The sequence below is a fragment of the Manacus vitellinus genome, unplaced genomic scaffold (genome assembly GCF_001715985.3).
Source record: "Manacus vitellinus isolate BGI_N305 unplaced genomic scaffold, ASM171598v3 scaffold_45_pilon, whole genome shotgun sequence".
Lineage (NCBI taxonomy): Eukaryota > Metazoa > Chordata > Aves > Passeriformes > Pipridae > Manacus > Manacus vitellinus.
Window position 1 is genome coordinate 1,352,884 of NW_021940571.1, and position 14,469 is coordinate 1,367,352.

General features: G+C 45.0%; 1 protein-coding gene across 1 annotated transcript in view; it reads right to left on the minus strand.

Annotated features, from left to right (window-relative positions):
• VEPH1 (ventricular zone expressed PH domain containing 1) overlaps positions 1 to 5,767 on the minus strand; it is a 30,551-nt gene extending 24,784 nt beyond the window's left edge. Inside the window, exons 1-2 of the mRNA XM_029962317.1 lie at positions 5,491 to 5,767; positions 2,996 to 3,066 (exon numbers count right to left, since the gene is read on the minus strand). The gene's annotated coding sequence lies outside the window, so the exon portion shown is untranslated. The remainder of the gene's footprint in view (positions 1 to 2,995; positions 3,067 to 5,490) is intronic.
• Between the last annotated feature and the right edge of the window lie 8,702 nt (positions 5,768 to 14,469).

The following is a 14,469-nucleotide window of genomic DNA, read 5'->3' on the forward strand; positions in this document are numbered from 1 at the left end:
AGCTTAATAAATAAACTTAAGTTCTTTTCCATCTGCATAAATATAACCCGAGCAGGCTGGTGACTGGACCAGCTGATAAGGGTTACAAAGCACCTTTCCATGGTCAGCAGCAGAGCAGAGCTCCAGGAGGTGGGTGAAGCCTCTTCCTTTGCTTTCTGGGTTGTTTGTTGTGCCTTGACTCCAGAAAGCCATTATTAGCAAGATGGAGAAGATAACGACTCTCGTTTAGAAAAAAAACAGTCCCTTCTGTTGCCAAAACGATTCCTGTGGTCATTTCAACGCGTGCAAAGCAAACGCAAAAAGCAGAAAGGAGCTCCTGAGACTGCAAAGCCCGAGGCACAAACAGGCGGGACCCTCCTGGCAGCCCCGGTGGCACAAAGCACCCCCCACCCGAGTGCCGGGGATGGTGTGAGCTCAGATCGGGGGTGGTGTGAGCTCAGATCGAGCCCGTCCCTTCTCGCTCTCAGCAAGTCTCAAGTTCAAAAATAAAAGCCGGAAAAGCCACGGACACAAAGTGATGGTTTTACCTGCTCAGGGTTCCCCCCGGCCATCCTCGGTGATGGGGAAAAGGTGCTCTGGGGACAAAGCCTGACCCTTGGCTTTGCCCTCCTGCCACCCCGGGCAGCATCGGAGGGCACGGCGGGCACAAAGCTCCGGGCTCGGGTGGCAGGCACTGAACCCGAGGCTGTTCATTGCAGTGCCAGGAGGGAGGCACGTCAGGAATGCAGAATAAAGCAGCCTAAAAGTTACCCATGGCTCTGTCAGGTGACTGCAGGAACCCAAATGCAGAGAGGCCTTATCTCTGAATGAGCTGCTCTGTTTCCAGGGCTAAACACAAAAGCCTGCTCCACTTGAGGGCAGTTGTTTTTAATGGAGAAAACAGAACTCTCTGTGTTGGTGAAAGCTATACTTCCCTGGGAAGGAGGTAAAAAAAAAACCCTCGGTAAGCTCACGCTGTTTGAAAGAAAAAGAACAAGTGAACAGACCTGCCACAGAGGAGAATTTCTGGCCAGAGGAATCAATGCTGTCGTTCTGTAACCTTTACATGAGCACAGAAGAGGGGCTGAAGTTTGCTTTGGCTTTTAACATCACTCTCAGAAGCAGCACAACGAAACGTGCCCACGAAATGCAGAGAAATGCTCCAGGAAGGAAGATCCACTGAACCCTCCCTTTGATCAGCTGCTCTGAAACTCAGCAGCCCCTTCCTCAGGATTTGGGCTCCACGATCCTTGTGGGTCCCCTCCAGCTCGGGGTGTTCTGTGATCCTTGGCCTTTGGCAGACTGTACTCTGCTCAGTGTGTTTCTGCACAGGAAAGGTCCTGATCTCCACCTGAACAGACATTTTGATGTGGGTTTTATAGACAGCACTAAGGACGGTGCAGAAAATCATTGACTTACCATGAGCTCTTTGAAACGGAATTATAGCAAGTCTTCCTAATGCCTACACTGTGCAACAGTGCTGAAAACACTTCCCTTGCACAGGCATTAAATTGTTCCTTCGGCATCTCCTTGCTCTCTGCAAGGTTGTGCTGTTTGCTGCTAATGGGCAGCTGGCACTGGGGAGAAGGGAAAACAATCATGTGTCTTAAAAAGTGTCATTTTTAATTACCTTTTTTTTTTAAAGGGTCAGTTTGGATGATTAAATTGCTTCAGGGTTAGGGATGTCCCATCACTTTGAGGCCACCTCACCTCGACTCCACACCACCCACACCTTCCCACAGCCAAAACATGGGGAAGAAAGCAGCAGCTCTAGGCAGGAAAAAAGCCTCAGTGTATAACACAGGCCATTTCCACTGGTTCCTGGTGCAGTCCCACATCTAATTCAAAGGTTTGATCAGATTTCCAACACCTCCTTTCCCTTTTCATGACAAGCTGAAAGAGCCACACGTTCCCTGGGCCCTTGAAGCTGTTCCCCTCCAAGGTGAGTGTCTCCACTTGCTGCAGGCACAGCATTCTTACCAAAGCTCCTTATCACAAGCAATCACAATGAAAGGCAGCCTGACAGGTTTCAGAGCTTGAAGAGACTGAATTGGTCTGTTTGCAAAATAATTCCCCCAATAATAGAAGATTAACAATAAAAATTCCATGTAAAAGGGCAGTTGGACCTAAGGGCATCCAAAAGCCAATTGAACTTTGAGCTAAAAGGCTGAGTCTCCCAGTTTACCAGGAACTCAGGTCCTGCAGAATGACATTAGAAGGACAGGAAAAAATATCTTTTAAACCAAAGAGGAAGTGAGAGGATAAAAATTTTTATATTTTCAGTGAAGGAAATTCTACGAAAAAATAATTGTTTTCCTTAGCTTCCAAAGAAATGTAAATCTGGTTGCCTAATTTTATTTATGAACAAAATCCAACCTTCAGAGAACCGTGCAATAATATTATTAATCTAATTCCATGCTAAGCAACATAAATCAAGGAAAGCTTCACTATATTTAAGGAATTTTAGGAAGCCCAAGCCAGTAGAGTTCACCTTTAGTGAACCTCAGAGGATCTCCTGGTTTGCTCACTTGCTGGAGGTGCAGTGAGCTCAGGGATACCCCAAACCCAGGGCACAGCCAGGGCTCCTGAGTGAATCCAACCAACCCAGCACTTCCCAAACCCCCCTGTCCTCTGTGACACTCAGTTTGCCACGGACACCACACGTGGTTCTCCTCCAGTGCTGCAGCACAATTCCCATATGGAGATTCCCGTTCCCTGCTCGGGGGCCAAGCCAGCACAGGTGCCAAAGCTCTTTGATGAACACAAGGTAAGATTAAAGAAACGTTCAAGAAAGAAATCCAAAAGGTGTAAAACGAGCACCTGGGTCAAAAAAAGGAACTTGAATTACACGGGAGAGGGAAGTGATCTGAAAATTCCCCTTAAATGGAGAGTTTGGTGTTGAAGGGTTGGGAGGCCAAAGGTCTTGCTTTACCGTGGGGATCTTTGGGCAAACCAGAGCCCAGGGCTTTGAGCATCTGTAAAAAGGCAAAGGAAACAATAAAATGCATTTCCTTACCTGGCAGACATGTGTCCATGCTGAGCACACGGGGGTATGGGAAGGGCTTGGGGTGCCTCAGAGGAAAGGTGCTACAGGAAAGCAGAAGTAAAATAATATCAGAGACTCTTTGCCTTTCCAGCACTGTGTGTGCAGACTGGAAATACACCTCAGGATACACAGGAACACAACTGAGGGTTCTACCAAACAGGGTTTAACAGTTAGGACACAGTCCCATAAAGACCAGGACAGCAGCTCTGCCAAACCCTGGGGGGTTGGTGATGTTCTTCACACACGGGGTGAACAGAGAAAGGTTTGGACTCCCATCCTCTCAGAGGGTGGGGAGAAATGTTTGCAACAACTGCATATTTCATTTTATTTTCCTTTTCCATGAATAGGAGGAAGATTAGAAGCCTCTCCAAGGAAAACTTGGAATTTGAGGCAGAATTCCCTTCTCTTGAAATTCTTCCTCTCCACCTCACAGGAAAAATCTGTTCTGTGGAATTTCTGTCTCAAACAGTTACAGAAGTTTTAATATCACCAAGACTGTTGGACACTTCCTTCCCCCCCCCATGCCCACCCAGGGGAACAAAAAAGGTCTGGATACATTTCCCAAGAACATTCACATATGGAATTTACGGACAAAATATTACAAATATTTCAGAGAACCTTTCCCCCCTCCATGTTATAAAAATAAATCTAATTATTACTGTTTTTGAAAAGCATTTACTCACTAAAACAGAGCACTCTTCCAAAATTTGGAAATAAAGTCCTTACATTTTTCAGTGAAAGAAAAGGATTAAAGATTATATTGAAAGAGCATCATTTCCACACAGGGTGAACAGACTACAGCAGTTCCCATGGGATCAGCTGCACATATTCCAACTCTTCCCACAAGACAACCATTGTTTCCTACAAGCCTCTCATTTTTTTTTTTTTCTGTCATGACAGGTTTCCTCACTTCATGTCCTGAAATCCCGTGGATGCTGAGCTGGACCAGATGATGACACAATAACTTATGAAGTCTACTAATTAGGCTGGGGGTAAAACTGGGGTTTACTAATGAAACACCTCGCTCAGTCTTGGAGCTGTGGGCTGACTTGCTCTCAACATCCAGCTCTTCCACACAAGGAAGCAGAATCCTTGTGGAGGAACTGCAGAAGAATCAGAGGAATTACACAGCCTTTTAGGCTCATCCCTCCCAGCAGAGTTCCAGGGCTGCACCACTCTCACAGCCCAGAGTAAGTTCAGTGTCCTCCCAGGTGGGTAAATAACTCCCCCCGTGATAAACTGCCTGGCTCTGCAGGTTTTGTGGGGCAAGGGCTGCTTGAAGTGAAGCAGATTTCACGTCTCTGAGGCAATTTTGGCTGCATAATCCAGGCAGAACCCACTGATGCAGAGGGGGAAGAATGGACTTCGGAACTTCCCAGCAAACAGATAACTTGATCAATTTTTTTATAAATATTTACGTGCTGCCAAGACAGCTTTCTTCAGTTTTCAGCCCATAAGGAATCCCAAAGGTTTCTGTTTGCCTCCTGTTTCAGCACACACCAATGCTATATATAACACTTCATAAGACTTAGCATTTTTTAACATCAGGAAGACAGATCTGTCTTGTAAGAGCCCCATGCCTAAATATCTTAATGATATTAAAATATTACACTAAACTAAACAACACGCTGCCAAGATGGAATAAATTGCTTCATAACAAACACCAATTCACTCACTGTCATGGTGGTGCTTTCAAAAGCTGCTCAGTTTTAAGTGTTGCTTAACAGGCTTTTATATCTGTGACATATTTTCAAGACTGTAGTGATGTTACAGAAAAAGAATCCTTATAACATTTTACAAAGGGAATAATATGTATTTCTGTCTAAAGGGTGAAGGAGGCAGAGCATGAGGGACCACAGGATAGGGTCAGAATACAGGAACCCTGTTATGAAAAATGCCACTGGCAGTGTAAATTGGGTTTTTTTGCAATAAATAAATAAATGCACAACCACTGAACCTCAAAGTCCCCTGAAACAGCAGCCACTGAATAATCATTGAACATCCTGAAGTTCCTCCCAGGTACCTGGGAATCCACTCCAGTGTCTCTTCAGCTCACGATTTAATAGGACCAAGTGTATTCCCAGCATGTCAAAGTCCCCCTAAAGTAAGACATTAATTCTGCAGCACAGGGGACAAAGTGCCCCCAAGTGAGGGGAGGGAAAGGAAACCCAGGGGAGCCCCAGGATGATCCAGGAGCACTGCAGGTTCATGTCCAGCTGTCACACACACACACACAGGCACTGCTTTTCTTTCTGTGGCACTTCCAACATCACTAATACATTTCTACATCCAATAACCACTGAGAACTCAGAGAAAAACCAGCAACAGTCCCACTGTTAATGACTACATTTCCTCAAAAACCTCTTCCATTATTTAATACTTGGATCTGCTGCTCAGTTTCTTCCCATGCACTAATTTATTCATCATTGCAAACGTTACATGAACACACATTAAGTTATTCATACCTCTCAGAAGGGAAACCTCTGAAAATCATTAATAATTGAAGGTAAATTGTCGCTCTTTGGAGAAATTCGGGTGGGATCCATTGCAGTTGTCAGTGCCCCTTCCATCCCCCTGCCTCTGGAATGTGAGGCTGCTGGCACAGCCCTGTCAACCCAACCGTACAGTCTGTTCAGTTACCCTGGAGTTGTCATGTGGAATCAAGCAAACAAATGTCTTCTCTCCGTTTTCCCCAACTCCTGCACTCAAAAACAGCTCAGGACTAATTCCTCACCCAGCTTAACTCCAGCAGCAGCTCGAGTGAAAACGCTCCAGGCTCAATATGGAATTTGAATTAGTTAAAAGGATTTATCAACAGCCAGTGGTTACATTCAGTTAATTAATAACCTGCTTAAGAGTAACAAGGAAATTGCAGAAGTTAATATTACTTATGGGGCCTCTTCTCAGAGGCTGGTGGGAAGGCTGGACCCCGTCAGCATCTTTGGAGGAACAGGAGCCAAAAGAAAAGTCGGGAAGGAGCAGGACACTGGAGGAGACACATCCTTTCACCTGACACCCATTGCAACTCCCCAGCTCCCAGACCTTCAGCCAGCCCTTCCCAGGAGGAACCAGTGCCCAGGACCTGAACACCTCCAAAGCTTGGCAGCTGCAGTGCAGGGATGATTTCTAAGTCATTCCATGGCATTCTGCACACACCTGACTGTGCTTCCCTTCCACATTAACCATGGCTGGATGCTTCTCCCCTTAACTTCCCTCTGCTAAAGAAATCCCAGATTCCCAACAAGTCAGCCTTAACTCAGACATCCCCTACATCCCAACAGATCCTGTCCTGGGAGGGCACAGGAGCAAAGCCACCCTGGGAGTGCCCCAGCACTGACATTTTTCTAATAACAGCCAAAGAAATATCAAACAAACCAACTCACAAGGGCCAAGTGGAAGGTCAGGCACTCTCAGCCAACTGCTGGGAGAAAGGAAAGGCTGTTTGCCCAGAGATAATGAGGAGAAATGTTTGTACCATTCTTGTCAGGCCTTTTTTAATATTAAAAGAACTTCTAAACCACACAGTTTTATAAGATCTGCTCCCCAGAATACACAGTCAGCCACATCAGTCCTCAGCTTTGAGGGCAGTTCCTCCAAATAGCTTTTTTGCTCCTGTTCATTGCACCACAGCCTCTGAATCAAATACAGAATTAATGGGGGGTGAACACATTCTTTTAATGATGTTAAGTCATTGCTGTTGTTCTTTGAGTAAAATGCAATTGTGTGTTCTCTGCAGCTTCCCTTTAACTTAGTAAGTACACAGAGGGCACAGCTGGCTTCTCTCTTACCCTTGTGAGACTGTAAAAAAATTGAGATAGTAGTAGAACATAAATATTCTCACTCCAAAAATCATGTTCCAAACAAGAGATTTTAAAATAATAAATGTCAAAGGGTGGCACGATCTAGGAGAGCATAAATGAGAGGTTTGGATTTTACCACTGCATCCAGTAACCAATCAAGTCACTGTAGAGCAGGAATTAAGAGGTTCATTCCTTTGCTCACTGCAAGTCTCCTTTTGACTTTATTAGCAACCAAAATCACCCAGAGGCAGTGGATTCCCCATCCCTGGAAGTGTCCAAGGCCAGGCTGGACAGGGCTTGGAGCAACTTGGGATGGTAGAAGGTGTCCCTGCCCAGGGACTTGGATGAACTTTAAAGCCTTCATTGAAATAATAAGACAAACCAAGATACTATAATAATAAAAAGACTCACATGCATTTTCCACCAGCTGAAAAAGGAGAATTTGCTTGATGAAAATTGTTTTTCCCCATTCTAGAAAAAAAACAAATTGGTTTTAGCTTTTAACTTTGATTATAATAGCTGCAATGAATTACGCCCTTTGTAAGCAAAGCCCTGAAAATATTTATTTTGTTAGACTCTTAAAAACAAACATCTTGTTAGGAAAGAGACACGCCATTGTTCTCCCTCTGACTAATTGGTGAAGAGAAACAGAATATTCCATATTCATTGCATTTCACCAAAATGAGTCATGTTATCTTCTACCCAGACAAAGCACTTTAACTGTAATAACAATGCTGACAGATACAATACTGCTCTTGCAGAAGTTTGCTTGTAAATAATTAACAACTGTTGTATAATGACAGTGAGGCTTTTGATAGCTCTATTAATTTCACAGTCAGGCTGGAGTCTCTTTAATTTAGGGTATTCATGAAAAACCCACCCTCTCCCAACCTACCAACTTAAAAAGCTAATGGGAAGAACAGGTTTGTGTCCCTGCAGTTTGTCTTGAGGCCAGAAATCTGCTGTGTGCCAAGAGTCAGCCATGGAAAACTAAGGAGAAGGCAGAAATCACAGATCACACCTCCAAATGGCTCAGGTTTGGCTAATAATTGCCAGGTTCTGAAGCTGAAATCTGTGGTGCAGTAAATAAGTTTAAAATGCTCTAGGAGGTGGTGGCGTGGCCTTGTCAGCACAGGATGGGGCATCACCTATTAATGTCCTTTAAATGTGTGGCTTTGTGCCTCTCCAAGTCCCGCCAAGACACGGATGAGCAGTCCCCCAATCCAGTCGTTCTTAAAAGCAGCAACATCCCTGATTCTGCTGGAATCAGGCTGGACACAAACACCTGGAGGAACCAGGGAAGGGTTTCCCTTGCAAGCAAGGTCTTTATGTATCACATGCCTTCGAGTTCACTGATTCACAGCTTTCACAGATATTGGGAATTCCACCCAAGGGCTGTAGAACCAGCTGCAGTGTCCCCTCTGTCACGACAGGAGATCCCCAATTTGATCACCCCCCCCCCACCCTGCAGATTACACATCCCAGTGTTTCCCTTCCTGGGAGGATGAAACATTTCACTCCAGGAAAAGTACCAGGGCTTCTCAAAAGCTCACTGAAATGAATGGAGACATTCTTGTTGCCATTGCAAGGATCAATAGTCTTTTATTCTCCCAGCAGGTATTTCCTGATTTTACCTTATGCTGTCCCTGGCAAACAAGTGGATAATGCCACAGACATTTAGGTAGTAGTATTTGGTTTCTATAGGACCAGGTAAGAAGAAGCATTTCTAGGCCATGCATTTGACTGGCAGCAGCCCAATATTTAGTGTATTTGCATAGTTTCATACACTAAGTGGATTATCCAGGATTGTAACCACAGCCAAATAAAAAATGTTAGGTATCAAACTAATATTTCTATCAAATTCTATATTAATTACTAAAACTATTTTAAAATCATAGAATCCCAGACTAGTTTAGGTTGGCAGGAACCTTAAAACCCACCCAGTGCCACTCCCTACCACGGTCAGGGACACCTTCCACTAGCCCAGGTTGCTCCAAGCCCCATCCAACCTGGCCTTGGACACTTCCAGGGATGGGGAATCCACAACCTCTCTGACCAACTATTCCTCTTTTTTCCCCCCCCATACTTGGCATTGCTTATTCCCCAATTATTTACAAAGCACAGCAATCCTGTTTGACACTTTCAGAATAACTGTTTAATTCTAAAGGCCAAATCCTGTGCACCAGACAGAGTCAAAGCTCCTGCTGAAATTAAAAGAGGTTTTCCCTAAAAACTCTCGGATTTGACCCAAGTCTCTGAGGAGCCAGGCCCCCCCCCAGCCCTACAGGTGTTGGTTGGGCAGGTTTGTAGGTGGGCATTGCCTGGCAGCCCTACCCTGTACAACACCCAGAGCTCACTGGCAGCTGCAGGGCTCCAAAGGCTCATCTGCATCACCAAACACCACAACATCTGCTGCACATCCTGTGGATACAGCACATCAGGAACAGAAAAACTTTGGATACTCATTTCTTCACAGCCACTGCTGTTTTGGAGGTGGTTCCAAAATACTCATAAACAACTAAAAAGGCCACTTCAGATGCTCCACAGCCTCCCCTGCTGCGATGGACAAACTCAGACACACCCAACCTCTTTTTTACCTCTCCACACGCTCTCCCATTCCCATTTTGCATGTCAGATAACACTTTCATTAACCACCTGCATCATCTTCCAACTGAACTGCATATTTTATTACCTCAGGCATCCATTTCCATTTGCTTTGCTTTCCACAGACAGGGCTTTCTTAATTGAGCTGCATAGTTTATGAACTGTGCTAATTGAGCTGCAGAGCTCTGCTGCTGCCGGGGTCTCATACCCTCCACCAGGAGGAATATCGAGTGCTGGACTGGTGCCACTGCAGTTACAGGCTCTGCAAGTTGAGGAGCACTCGAGCAGCTCTGCTGCATTTTTCACCTCTAAGATTCCTGGATGTTTTTCCAGCTTTGTAACACCCAAACGGGTCAAAACCTGCCCTTGGCTTGAGCAAGTTTTTGTAAGGACAGCCAGGAGAAATGAATCAGGCTGGTGCTGACAGCCCAAGCAACCCCTGTATTCTGTCCCTGGGAGCAGAAGGCAAAGAACACTCACCCCAGAGGAGCAAAGGCAGCTACTCCCATGCAGAGGAAAAACTGCCTGACTACAAGGACTGCTCCAACCACACTCCCAGCTCCTGATCGGGAGCCAGAAGCCTTTAAAAGGGTCCTGGAGGCGGGAAGGAGGAGGGGGATAAGGAGCCACGAGGCTGTGCTGTTCCCAGCTGCCCCCAGTTAAGAGCTCAGCAGTCAGGGCAGAGCCAGGTCTGGAGCCAAGGCTGGCCCTGCCCAGCATCCAGCTGCTTCTCACCCTAATTAAGTCTATAGGCTAACAGGGATTATTAATATTAAACAGCCAGGCTCTGAGGCTGCTAATGAAACCAGCTAATCCGTACCAGGGATCCACACTGGGAATGAACACGGGGATTTATGTCGAGCTACGTGTGCTACAAGGTGCTCACGCCTTCCTGGAGCTCAGGCTCTCCTCTTGGCTGGGGGGAGATAACACAGGGAGACACTAAAACCCACTAAAACATCTGTTCAGGTGCTTAATAAGCTTTCCATCGTTAATGCTGCACCTCAGATGAGCACAAGGCTTTGGAAGAGGAACATACTTCCACCAGAAGCTAATTTCAGAATGGAATCAGAGCTAAGTAGCAGCAGTTATCTGGGAGCTTAAGGAAACCAGCCAGGGACAAGCAGAACACAGGCAGCACCTCATGGGATAAGTTATTGAAATTAATTAATAACAGCACTAATGGGGTATGGAAATGGCTTTCCAGGCAAAGGTTTGTTTGCTGGATTTATGGAAGAGAATCTTTATGTAAATAAGAGTGTGAAACTGTAGAAATGTAGGATTGGAAAATCCTCGAGGTTACCTCACCCACGTCCTCTGCTGAGGCAAGAGCTGTCAGTCCAGGCACAGCTCGTGTTTGTTCTGATTTGCTTCCCTAAGCACAGCTTTTCAACACCTCACAATTAGGAATTTACTCATTAGCCAGAGACCTTTTCCCTACTCCCTTAGACACAGAGGACAACAGATCACTGGTTTGTTCTGGTGTCTGACTTTGTGCTCCTTCGCTCTCCCAAACATCTCCTTTTGGAGGAAACATCTCTTCCAGCTTCTCACTCTGCTCATATTGTCCTGTGCTGCTCCTGGGCCATCCTCACAAAATTTTCATTATTTCAGTTTCTCCGTGGTTTGGGGAGTTTTTGGTTACTTGGGGTTTGTTTGTGGGATGGCTGTTGGTTTTTTTGGGTGGTACCACTATACCCATCGTCTTTTTTTCCCCCAAACCTGAGAACTTGCTGCTCCACACTCGTGGCACAGCAGGAGACCCAGTAGGAAAACAACTCCCTGAATTTTCCAAACATATTGCAGAGAAACCACTTTTCTCTCATAACCTCAAAATTCAAACCAATAGTCTCTGCAACACAAGACAAGATCTGATCCTTTGTGTCCAAAATGGGGTTCCCCAGTTCTTCCCCAGCAGGTCTGAATTTATCAAATTGTGGGGTCTTCACACTGCATTAAACCCAAGTAATAGAAAATTCAGTGTTCACCTTTCAAGTCCAACTCAGCAGGAAGCCGAATCAATTTTGCTGCCAATTACATTAGGGACAAATAGGAGAAAATAGAAAAAAAAAAATCAGATAAATGCATTCTGAGATAAATGGTATTTCAGGGAAGTTTAATCTCAGCTTTGAAAGGTGCAAACTCCTCGTGTACATCTACATGGGGAGCTCTGCACAACACCTGGAAGGCTCCACACCAAGAAAGTCACGCCCTCAACTAACTGGATCAGGGTTTCCTTTTTTTCCCCTCAGCAGGACTCATGGGAAAAGAAAAGAATTTAGGCTGGGGCCTGAAAATCCCATATCCAGTCTAGCTGACCTTAACCATACAGGTAATTTTCTCCTAATCATATGTTAGATTGACCCTTTAGTCTCCCTTGTCAGGCTGTAAATAGATGTTCCTCTCTCTTCTCAGAGGTACCAGAATTAAAAAAAGACAACATGGAAAAAGATTGAAAGCCACAGGAACCAGAGGGAGATACCATGAACTTGAGAAATGTTTTTAGGAGGCACTTGATCTTCATTAAATGGATTCTTTAGCTTAACTTTAACCATATGAGGAACAGTCTCATCTTTTAATTATTTTTTTTTTTTAATTATTCATTGCACCATTTCACAGAGCCAGACTGAGGTTGGAAGGCATCTCCAGTGACCACCAAGCCCAGTCCTCTGCTCAAAGCAGGATGAGCCAGAACAGGTTGGTCAGAGCCACCTCCAGTTGGACTCTGAATCATCTTCATGGCTCTTCACTGGATTTGCTTCCTGTTCCTGCCTTTTTTTGTACTGAGGAGTTGTTTGTCTCTTAGAAGAGAACTGCATTTGTCACATCTCATTAACAGAAAAACCTTCCTGAATGTCTTCAGATCTTTCCGATGACTATGATTAGCATTGTTTCACCTTAAAAATCAAATTATAAAATTATAAATTCAATTTTCCAGCCTAAAAGTACCTTCACCCACCCTATTTATGCTCCCAGAAAAGGGTTAATGTTAATGTCACACATAAACCCACCAAGGAGTTTTATATTTTAATAGCAAGGCAACATAGAAATTCACTTAATGACAAATCCTTGGACTAATGTATTATTCATTTTGTTATGTGACAGCAGAACAAAATTGTGGCCATAAATATATAATGTTATACACCACTTCTTAATGTAGTTTACATTTATGGAATAATTGGCTGTCTTTCACATTATTCTCTCTTTAGTCACTTCTTTTTTAAGGGGATGTCATAAAATGCAGCCCGTGACATCAAAGATGTGTTTATTCAGGAACAGAGACAGCACCAGGCCTGGATAAAGCTTGGAATTTCAGCCTCTATTTCTGGAAAAGTTTTCTAGTCTCTGGAAGTGGTTTTCCATATACAAATTGCTGTTTTACTCCTTTTTCCTTACGATTAATGTCACGCATTTGTAAATAAACCCAGGAAGCAAAGGAGACGAGGTCAGAGCCAGGACCTGTGAGAGGGCTACAGCACAGATCCAAAGCCCAGCCAGGAAACAGGGGTGGCTGCAGGTTATAATGTGCTTGCAGGAGCTAAGCTGCTGATGGCATCAGTCTGAGGTCAATCCAGGACTGTGGAAAACTCAGCTTGAGCTGAACTGGGGCTGCTGAGAAGGTCTGGGTGAGGCTGCTCAGGGCCAATGAAGTCCATCAGTGTCCTCAGCACAAAACCACTTTCCAGGTTCCATTTGTTTGCCTTCATGGCTTATGAGGAGCATTTGTGGGTGAGTTTTTCCTCTGCAGTTGCTTACATGGTCACTCCTGTCACTGCCCTCGTGTGCTTCAGGCACAGCCACTTCTGGGCTGGGTCTCACGTGGGTTACACTGAGAGGGCTCTTCTTCAGGCTCTTCTTCAGGCAGTGGGAGGTGTAGGAATGATCCTGCAGAGTGAGGGGCTCCTTCCAGCCTGATTCCCTCTTCTCCTGCCCTGCACCAGCCACGAGACCCAGTTCTGTCCCCCCAGGTGGGGACACTCCAGCTGTGGGCTCTGTGATCACCAGCACCACCTGAGCACCTCAGCCAGAACCTTGGAGGGCACATAACCAAACCTCTTCCATCCATGAGCCTGCTGCTAAAAATGTTACAAATCCTCGTGCTTTTTGCCCATCAACACCAGACGAGTCTCATGGATGTAAACAGGGAATTTCACAGTGCCAGACAAACGCTGCTCAACTGCCAAAACCAACTCTGAATCATTGCTTGAGCAGCAATTAAACCAGAACAATGCAGATACACGGAGCCTTCCTTTAATCATCCTCCCAAAGCCCGTGTTAATTAGCCAGGCTGCAGCAACCACAGAAATGATGAGCCTGCGTGAGAATAAAAAGTAAAACTGTATTAAAAATGCAGTAAATTATACAACACTTTTTTCCCCCTATCAAAATACTTTAAAATATTCATGCCCAGCTTTCCAGCACCTAAAGGGGGCTTACGGGAAGGCTGGAGAGGGGCTTTCCAAAGGACACAGAGTGACAGGACAAGGGGGAATGAGCTCAAGCTGAAAGAGGGCAGGGTTAGGTGGGATATTGGGAACAAACTGTTCCCTGTGAGGCCCTGGTGCAGGTCGCCCAATAATAATCCTTAATTCATACATTTTAATTCATAATAATTCCTAATTCATACATTTTTAGCAAACAAAGAGATTAACATTGTTTCTAAATTATATTATTCTCTTTCATCAGTTAGCATTCTACCTTCTGTTGGTTATTAACTCCTCATTTTCCATAGCAATTAGTCCATATCTTTACTCTTTTTAGCACCTTTTCCCCTCCGCTGGGGTTTTCCCAATGCAAACACTAAGCCTTTGTTCACCTTCCTCCTCATCTCCTGGTTTTTGCAAAAAGTCCTTCCAGATGCCCAACTTCCCCAATATATATTTATTCCCCAGGCTTCGTTCACTGAAGCCCATCAAGGTCAGCTCAGCAAAATTTAGAGTTTTGGGGGTTTGCCCGAGCTCCCGACAGCATCTCACCGCGGCTCTTTCGCAGAAAAGCGGCCCGAGAAACAACTCGAGGCCTCGCGCGGCTTATGATTAA